The 10,438-nt window shown below is 29.2% G+C and overlaps 1 protein-coding gene and 1 long non-coding RNA gene across 5 annotated transcripts in view; one reads left to right on the top strand and one right to left on the bottom strand.

The window, feature by feature from the left end:
* LOC114929851 (secretin receptor) overlaps positions 1-6,762 on the bottom strand; it is a 39,363-nt gene extending 32,601 nt beyond the window's left edge. For 2 of the 4 annotated variants that reach the window (XM_029301530.2, XM_029301527.2), the window contains exon 1: positions 6,402-6,759. The gene's annotated coding sequence lies outside the window, so the exon portion shown is untranslated. Of the gene's footprint in view, positions 1-88; positions 867-6,401 lie in introns of those variants that run through there. The other 2 variants (XM_029301528.2, XM_029301533.2) reach the window with 2 other exon arrangements.
* Positions 2,223-10,433, top strand: LOC114929853 (uncharacterized). Its single transcript, XR_003819338.2, has 3 exons — positions 2,223-3,162; positions 5,042-5,084; positions 10,168-10,433. It is a non-coding gene; the product is annotated as an uncharacterized LOC114929853 (long non-coding RNA).
* The last annotated feature ends 5 nt before the right edge of the window (positions 10,434-10,438 follow it).

The raw sequence follows: 10,438 nt of genomic DNA on the forward strand, positions 1-10,438 counted from the left end.
AAACCGCAATATAATTTTTTATTATTTTCCTAAAAATAACAGTCAATCATTTTCCGAACAATGTAACATAAACAAAAAATAAACTTACATTGCGTTAAGTCGATTAACCTCTCTGCTTTAATATATCCGCTTTAATGTTCCACTGCTGCTCTGCTATAATCCCATATGGTTTGGCACTGATCACTGCACTGTTTTTCTTATTATTTAAATTTGTAATAATTATTTATCGCATTTTACTACACACAGATGCATATCGAAACGAACGGACAATACGAAAAAAATAAGATCACTCGCGAATAAATTTCGTGACATCGCGAAGTGAACGGAAAGTGTCATGGCAAAGCGACACTTGCGCGACATCACTCAGCGGACACTCGGTACCACAATTCTCAAGCAATGGTCGCCACTCCTTCACAATTTTAATCGCCGATTTGAGAATCCTCGCGAAGCTCTATGACGAGCGAAAATCACGACGGAACGTCCTTCCTCCCTTCGATTACGTCCATCGATTCACGATCCTCCGAAACTCCCGGGTCCCCGTCGACGCCCAGATGCTCTTCGAGAAGATTATTCGGTCCATCGCGTCGAAACACAACACTCCCGGCACTTGCACTCCCGTTTATTCGCAGCACGAAATCCAGACGAAAATCGCGGGAGCTTGTTCGTACACGAATAAAACCGACGCATCACTGCTTTCTTCAAGGAATGGTCGAAGGGCCTCATCGAACGATGACGGCGACTTCCCCGCGACGCACTCATGAGTCGCCGATATTCTAAAATTAGGCATTACACGACGATCGCGACGTATACGGAGACCGAGAACTCGACGACCGACAACCTACACTCTGCACGTCTAGAACGAGACTGACTCGCACGCTACGCGTCGCGGGAGACTGATCCCAATAGCCAATCACGAAGCTCCGTACGTATGGAGTCTCGTGATACTTTATTACTTCAAAATATACACACATGAATTTTTGAGTTTCTTATTTTGTTATTTATTCGTATATAATCACACACATATGATTATATACAAATAAATAATTAATATGAAACTCAAATACGTTTTGAAATAATATAATAGCTATATGTATATTATCTATTCTTTCATTATTTATTCGTATATAGTCATATAATTATATACGAATAATTATAGAAATAAAAAATTCAAATACATTTTGAAATAATGTAATAGCTATATATATAAATGTATATTATCTATTTATTTTTAAATATCTTCATAATGCAATTTAATCAAGTAACGTCGTCCGCCGACCATCGCATCAGAACATCAAGAAGCATCTGTCCGGTCTATCGTTCAACGCAGCTCTTATATACAGATTGGCGGACCCTACGGCGCACCAATCACGAGGCTCCATACGAACGGAGCCTCGTGATTGGTGCGCCGTAGGGTCCGCCAATCTGTATATAAGAGCTGCGTTGAACGCTAGACCGGACAGATGCTTCTTGATGTTCTGATGCGATGGTCGGCGGACGACGCTACTTGATTAAATTGCATTATGAAGATTTTTAAAAATAAATAGATAATATACATATTTATACATATAGCTATTGTATTATTTCAAAATGTATTTGAATTTTTTATTCCATTAATTATTCGTATATAATTATATGATTATATACGAATAAATAATAGAATAAGAATAGTTAATATACATATAGCTATTATATTATTTCAAAACGTATTTGAGTTTCATATTAATTATTTATTCGTATATAATCATATGATAATCATATGATTATATACGAATAAATAACGAAATAAGAAACTCAAAAATTCATGTGTGTATATTTTGAAATAATAAAGTAGCTGTATGTATAATTAAATGTATATTGGCTATATAATTTTAAAAATCTTTATATAATCATAATTATATACGAATAAATAATGAAATAAGAAACTCAAATACGTTTTGAAATAATATAATAGCTATATGTATATAATTAAATGTATATTATCTATTCTTATTTTATGATTTATCTATATTATCTATTTTTATTTCATTATCTATTCTTATTCCATTAGTTATTCGTACATAATCATATAATTATATACGAATAAGTAATGAAATAAAAAACTCAAATACATTGTGAAATAATATAATAGCTATATATATAAATGTATATTATCTATTTATTTTTAAAAATCTTCATAATGCAATTTAATCAAGTAGCGTCGTCCGCCGACCACCGCATCAGAACATCAAGAAGCATCTGTCCGGTCTGTCGTTCAACGCAGCTCTTATATACAGATTGGTGTACCCTACGGCGCACCAATCACGAGACTCCATACGTACGGAGCCTCGTGATTGGCTATTGGGATCAGTCTCCCGCGACGGCCGCGACGCGTGCGTGCGAGTCAGTCTCGTTCCAGACGTGCAGGACGTAGGTTGTCGGTTGTCGAGTTCTCGGTCTTCGCGTACGCTGCTATCGTGTAATGCCCAATTCTGGAATATCGGCGACTCCTGAGTGGATCGCGAGGAAGTCATCATCGTTCGATGAGGCCCTCTGATAATTAGTCTTGATAAAAGCAGTGATGCGTCTGTTTTATTCGTGCGTGAACAAGCTCCCGCAATTTTCGTCTCGATTTCGTGCGCGAATAATGCAAATAAACGGGAGTGCAAATCCGGGAGTGTTGTGTTTCGACGCGATGGACCGAATAATCTTCTCGAAGAGCATCTGGGCGTCGACGGGGACCCGGGAGTTTCGGAGGATCGCGAATCGATGGACGTAATCGAAGGGAGGAAGGACGTTCCGTCGTGATTTTCGCTCGTCATAGAGCTTCGCGAGGATTCTCAAATCGGCGATTAAAATTGTGAAGGAGTGGCGACCGTTGCTTGAAAATTGTGGTACCGAGTGTCGCTGAGTGATGTCGCGCAAGTGTCACTTTGCCATGACACTTTCCGTTCACTTTGCGATGTCACGAAATTTATTCGCGAGTGATCTTATTTTTTTCGTATTGTCCGTTCGTTTCGATGTGCATCTGTGTGTAGTAAAATGCGATAAATAATTATTACAAATATAAATAATAAGAAAAACAGTGCAGTGATCAGTGCCAAACCATATGGGATTATAGCAGAGCAGCAGTGGAACATTAAAGCGGATATATTAAAGCAGAGAGGTTAATCGACTTAACGCAATGTACGTTTATTTTTTGTTTATGTTACATTGTTCGGAAAATGATTGACTGTTATTTTTAGGAAAATAATAAAAAATTATATTGCGGTTTACATATTCATAATTTAGAAATATAAAAAAAATTTCTGACATTAAAAATAAAATTTATAAAATTATGTATATTTTTTGCTATAATATTAATGCTAGAATTGAAATTATTTTGTTAATAATGAGTTTAAGAAAATATTAATGAGAGAGAGAGAGAAGTGAAAAAAGTAATTTTAACTGAATTAGAAAATAAAATTAATATTAATTTAAAATAAGGAAATAAAAATTAATGCAAATAAAATAATGAACAATGTTTACAATAATGTTTAAAAATTTATTGATCAATATATAATATTAATTTACAAATTTAACGCTTTTCTTATGATAAATGATAAAAAGTAAAATTAATTTTAGAACTGACAACAAATTAATTTTGTTCATTATTTTCCGAACAATCAATTTCACATATCAATTTTAATTATAATAAGTTTTGCCGATGTCTAAAATTTGATTAATTTGTCTTTTTTCACGTCTCTGTCAAATTTGTACGGTACATTTATGTACAACTAATTATTTAAAGTGTTTTAAAATTGACTCGTGTATTTAACAATATTTCTGCTATCGGTGCACTGGCTGTTAAAATGTTCTGTGTCGCTTTCTGTAATTATATATTATACCTTTTATTGAGTTTTCTAAAATAATTTATTGATGCAGATTATATGTAATCAAAATAATATTTTAAAATTAAGATGTACAGCATTGTTGCTATAAGAATATTTAAATTAAAAAATATGTGTTATTTGATAATACAAATTAAATTTTTAAAATTATTTATACATTATAAAATAGGAGATATATTTATTCTAACTATTTAAAAAATATGAAATAAAAAAAACAAAAATATTTCAGAGAACATTTCATATTTCTATTATCTATTCCATATATCTATTTAAGAAATATAAAATAAAAAAAATAAAAAAATTTTCAGAGAATTTTAAATTTCAAATATATTGCTGTGAGATACTCTGAAAAATAAAGGAGAGAGAAAGAGAGAGAGAGGCATGTATACAGTTTTTTTCGACTTATTACTATGTAATGTAACATTTCTGTCATTCTCAGTCGCAATATTTCAATCTTATTTTTATTAAGACATCGTGTAGGCGTCTTTGCAAATAAAATATGATTTATATAAGTATTAATATACATAATATTAAGTATTATTATTATTTATTAATATTATCTGTTTAGATATTTATTAATAAATAATACTATATAAAAATAACTTATATAATTATTTACATAAAATTTTTATATATAAATTCTCAATTATAAATATTTGAAGCAAAAGTTTTAAAATAAAATTTCCAAGATATTTTATATGCACAAAAATAGTATATACATATATAATGCAAAATAAATTCTATGGAGATAGATCAAATAATTTTATCAGTAGGAAATTAGTAAATTGAGTATGTTGTATATATATATATATATATATATATATATATATATATAATTTATTACATAATATGACAATAATAACATAATAAATAAAAAATATAATTTATTATTTACACTACTGGTAAAATTACTTTAAATCCATGATTTTCATATTTTGCATCATATACTTATACTATTTTTATGTATGTAAAATATTTTAGAAATTTTATTTTAAAATCTTCGCGTTAAATATTTATAATAAAATATTTATAACTGATATTTTTTTATATATATAATATTTACATAGATAATTGTAGAAACTATAATATTTTTGTACAAAATTATTTATTAATACTTAATAAATAATATTAATAAATAAAAATTTTTACACACAATTTGAATATTTTATTTTCAGATCAATGTGGCTGTGTACTACAACTACGCTATTGCACGTATCGGTGAGTGAGAAATTATTAGTTTTTTTTTATTTTATACTAGTATGATGATGATATAGGAGATACCATAGCTAATTATTTTAAGATTATATTTAAATTATATGCAGAGACTCTTTCTGCTGGACGTTTTTGACAGATATTGAATTAAATTTATTTTTCTTTAAATTGAAATATAATTGATAATATTATTTATTTCAATTATGTTGGATTACGCAAAATTTCTTTATAACAGTTGGCCCCCGTTTCATTAAAGATTATTTTTTAAAATATGGTTTATGTGTTTTATATCGAATTATGATAGGACATACAACTTTTATTCTTCAATGGTTCATATTAATGTAGTTTATATTATCTTATGGACCATATTATTTGGTTTCTCACTCTTAACGCGATTTTTTGACATAACATTTGTGTCAAGCTGTTATATAAATAAAGCTTAAATGTATTTATTTCGAAACAAGGTAACATATCAAATTATCATAGAACAATGTACAAATATATACAAATTATATTCTTTAGTGGTTCATTTTCTTTGTAATAGTTAATTTTTTATATTTGTGTGGTCCATTCTTATTCTTCATTTTCTTATGGTTTATTTATTTTTATGATTCATATTCTTATTGAATTATCATAGAACATATAATTTTCATTCTTTTAATGATTATTTTCTTCATATAGTTAATATTTTATGGTTCATATTCTTTAGTTTATCACTCTTGACGCGGCATAACACATCTTGTAGAATTAAATTTGATTGTCCGTTAAATAAAAATATAATTGATAATATTAATTATTTCAGTTTTGTCGAATAACAGAAATTTTTTTTATAAAAATTAGTTCTTAAACCTTTATAAAGATAATTAAATGGATTCATATTTTTATGGCTTTTATATCGAATTAAATCATAGGACATATAAATTTTATATTTACCAACTAAATTAATTATTGACGAAATAATGATTTCGCATGTAAAAATCTCACATTGAGACTCACATATTTGTCGCATATTCTACATTCCTCAACGTATATCCTCCAATTTTATATGTAAAAAAATGCAGATTTGTGCATTGTAAGATTGCAAGTGAGATAACAAAATCGATCGAGTGCAAATATACATACACGCACAAATATTATAAAATGACAAGCTTTCAGGTAAAGAAATCAACAGCTGCTCTTCGATATATTAAAGTGTAGTACGAGATCAATAAAGATCTCTGAGATAAATAATAAAAAAATAATAGAAATGCAAATTTCACCATTCTGATTACCTACATCTACGAAAGCAACTATAATTAGTTTATTGTATGTATAAACTGTTACCTTTTTTTAACGTTTTATTATATCATTTAACATTTTTAATTCTTCAGATATAACGACGAATTTTGGTTGCAATTTTCAGGATTAACCCTCACATTGAAGTTTTCTTCATATTTGTTAACACTTTTATACATCTCGCGTGACATGTTCAACATCACGGAAAGTTTTGCGACATGCCAGACGTGCTCGAAACTATTCGCACACTGTTCGCGCGTCCGTCATCGAGTGGCGTTTAAACGCGACTGCCTTCCTGAGAAATATCGCTTCTATATTGTCGGATCTTACGCATGTCCGTCCGATTTCCGACTCCCTCTTCCTCTCTTTCCGCTCAACCCCGTCATCGGTGCTCGTTCCGTCCGTGGTTTTCCTCGTTGCACTCGTATATGCGCCTTTTGTGCGCCTGTCGACTCGCGTGAATCTCCCCCACCAACTGTTGCTTTCGCAGATATAGCAGATAGCCGGAATGGTAAGGGAAATATTTATTTTATATATATTATTATTTTTATATTTATTTTGGAGATCTTTGTTAATGCCGCACTACGCTTAATACATCGAAACAGCTGATTTGTTTTATTTTAAAGCTTGCAATTTTATTTGCATACACGTGCACTCAAGCGATTTCCCGCATTTCACTTGTGTTTATATATTTACTGTTTCATTTACAAAAGATCATCGATCTGATTGCTACTCGTTGGTTTTACAAATATTTTTCCCTATTTTTGTAGAATATTTTATATTTATCTTTTTGTATGTAAATTCACTACAAGTGTAAACATTTAATTTAATGTTTCCTTTTCCATATATTTTCTTTCATGCATATGAGGCGCACAAATTTGCATTTTATATACGGATCGATATATTTTAAAAATGTATTTTTTATATATTTATATTTTGTTTTATATTTTTATGTTTTTGTAGCTTTATTGAATTAATAAATTTTTCTCATTCTCAATTCTTATTCTCTTATAATTATGGTCAATTCTTATTATTCCATTTATGATAAATTCTCATTCTTCGTAATTTTTTAAAATTTACGTACAAAATGTATCAACAGATTGTAATGCACTGGCAAATTCACAAACAAGCAAACTAAAATCTTTGCACAAGATTGTGAACGATATAATGAAATGTTTTATCGTGTTTCAGTTTGAGAATGCAATTTTCTTCGTGCGATTAATTAAGATGTCATTTCACGAAATTGCATCAGGCGTATTGGAATAATTTCGGGAATTGCGCTATATTCTATAATAAAGAATAATTTGCTTCAATATTCTAACGTGGGAGTTTATTAGATGTTCGCGAATATCGTAATCAATCTGCAAATTTGGTGCAGTAGCGATGTAAATACAAATGTGTTCACATTGTTATCAAATATTCACTTATTATCAGATATCAAATATTCACTTTCTGAACATTTCCCACGATGTCGATTTTGTTTATCTACGCGTTACGATTAATTCTATGATAAATCGTACATGATGTATTATGCTATAGGCATTATGACGTAAATTGCTTGACTATATATCTGATTATTATTATAATATATCAATCATTTAATGAAACAGTAAATCTGTTATTGCTTCCTCTTTCACCATTGTTTTTCTTGCATATGTTATGATTTTATCGCAGGATATACGTTATGGAATATGCGACGAATATGTGTGAATTTTGATATGAAACATTTACAGAGATTCGCGGAATCATTATTTCGTCAGTAATTAATTTTTACGACGTGGTAGAGTGGTTTGCCTTGGGACGTACAAAAACGTTCTGTTAAACTCACGCTCATCCTCATAGGAAAAGTACAAATAATGGAACACATCTGAAATTCTGTTTGACATTCGATTTAACAAGCCGCGACAAATAAATTGGACTACGTACAGCGTTTATTCAAAGTTAAAAATATGAATCAATTTGATATACTTCAAAAACTTTTATTCGTTTCTCTTTCTTTCCTTTTTTTTTTTAATTTATCAAATTTCAGTCACAGTCATAAGCCTCTTCAAAATACTTCATTTAATTTATTCATTACATTGACAATTACATACAGTCTGAAATATACATAATTATAGTTAGAATTCTGTCTTTTATTAATGATTAAAATAATTAAAATTAAATATGAAATGTTTAAAATGTTTAAATTTTTTTATTATTATTGTATATATCTGGAATATTCTGCCCCTTTCCTTGATTTGTATCCAGATAGTGCAATTTAAATATATTTCTAATATACTATTACTTAAACATACATATTTATGTATGTTTATTGAATTTTTTAATTTTGTGATATAGAAAAATCACCATATTACACTTTAGTAGATGATTGTGCAGATTGAGTTGGTTCATTCAATTTTTATTCAGTTTTACTGTATTATTGCTGCTTGAATTATTGTTGAATTTGTTGCATTATTACATAAAAATCTGTTAAATTTTTGTGTGGTCTTATTAAAATAATTTAAATGATTTAAATAGTTAAAATGGTTTGAATAGCGAAATATTTAAATAGTTAAATTTTGTCTTTTTTTAAAAATAGATTATTAATTTAAATACCAATTGAAAGCCTTACGAATAAGTTCTTATTTGTTAATTTGTGCTTCTTTTTCAAGCAATCGTATATGTTTAACTTAAAATTTTTTTAATAGCAATAACATTTTTATTTCGACTTCGATTTGTCGTATTGTTTTGATATATTGATTTTTACGGAGAACTTTCTCTCCCTCTTTCCAGAGTGTACGTCCTTTTATTAAAACACACTAAACGACATACCTTTATTGACGTCAATGCGTATTAATTGTGATACGATGATGAAGTAAACCAATTAGCAATGACCGATAGTGCTATGTTAAGGCCAAAGTTTGCTCTTTTGGTTTATAGTATCGATCGACAGCTCGGTTTCTCACCATTTCGGCTTATACTAATGAATTAATTAACGAAGGAAGTTTTCTGATGATATAGGAATTCTGAACAATCTATCTTCGTGCAGCGAATAATTGCATTAGCAGCAATAATGCAATTAGTATATAATTTCATTTTGTAATATAAGTAAAAATTTTAGAATTACATATTTAAACATTTCATGCTAAAAAATTGCAATTAATCAACGAAGTTATTAAATTCGCATATACAAGAAGAAGAGAACATTTTGATTTAGTAATAGTTAAAAAAATGTATTTTTATATGATTAATGGGTAATTAAATGATTTAAAAAGTTTAAATAATTAAAATGGTTAAAATGATTAAAATAGTTAAATAATTAAGTAAAACATTAAAATAGTCAAATGATTTTTAAATAATTAAAATGATTTAAATGGTGAAATGTTTAAAATGTGGTTAATTTTTTTCTGTCCTCTTTAAAAAAAGAAAATGGATTATTTTGAAATTTAAATTGAAAGCTTTCGTAATTTCTCTTAGTTGTCAATATTTCTCTTCTTTCTTTTCTTTCCATACAATCTCATGTTTAATTTTTCCAATGGCAATATTTTCAGTGCGACCTTCGATTTTCCGTATTGTCATTTAATATTCTTCTAATAATTTTAAATTGGTTTCGAATAATCCATTCTTTCTTATAAATTTTGGAATCTTGAATATCGTTAAAAAATAGTTAAATGTACAAAAATTGTAAAAATTCTGTCTTTAAAAAATGATTATTTTTAATTCTCGTTTAAAAAAATTCTCGTCTTTTATTACAAACTCTTGTGCATTTCTCTAAAGAAAGGTGTTTATTTCTGATCTCCTTCACTCATCCAACAATATTTTTTATTTGTTACAGATAGCATTACTGATAAGTGCGCGAGATTCTCGAGTGTCGAACGGACGTTGCTTCGTGCGATTATAGTTTTTTTTATTGTACGTAAATATGCATGCAATTAATTAACGTGTCGCGTCGGGAGTGCCGTCAAGTTTCGCGCGTCGGAAGTGCCGTGTTAAGTGTCGGGCGATCGTAATTATTCGCGTTTTCGCGAGTGTCGTGAGTGCTATGAAAGACCAAGCGAGGAGGAGGAGGCCGAAGGAGGCATCTGGCGACAGCGGGGCAACTATAA

Source organism: Nylanderia fulva, unplaced genomic scaffold, assembly GCF_048542155.1.
Source record: "Nylanderia fulva isolate GAGA-0341 unplaced genomic scaffold, ASM4854215v1 Scaffold9, whole genome shotgun sequence".
NCBI lineage: Eukaryota > Metazoa > Arthropoda > Insecta > Hymenoptera > Formicidae > Nylanderia > Nylanderia fulva.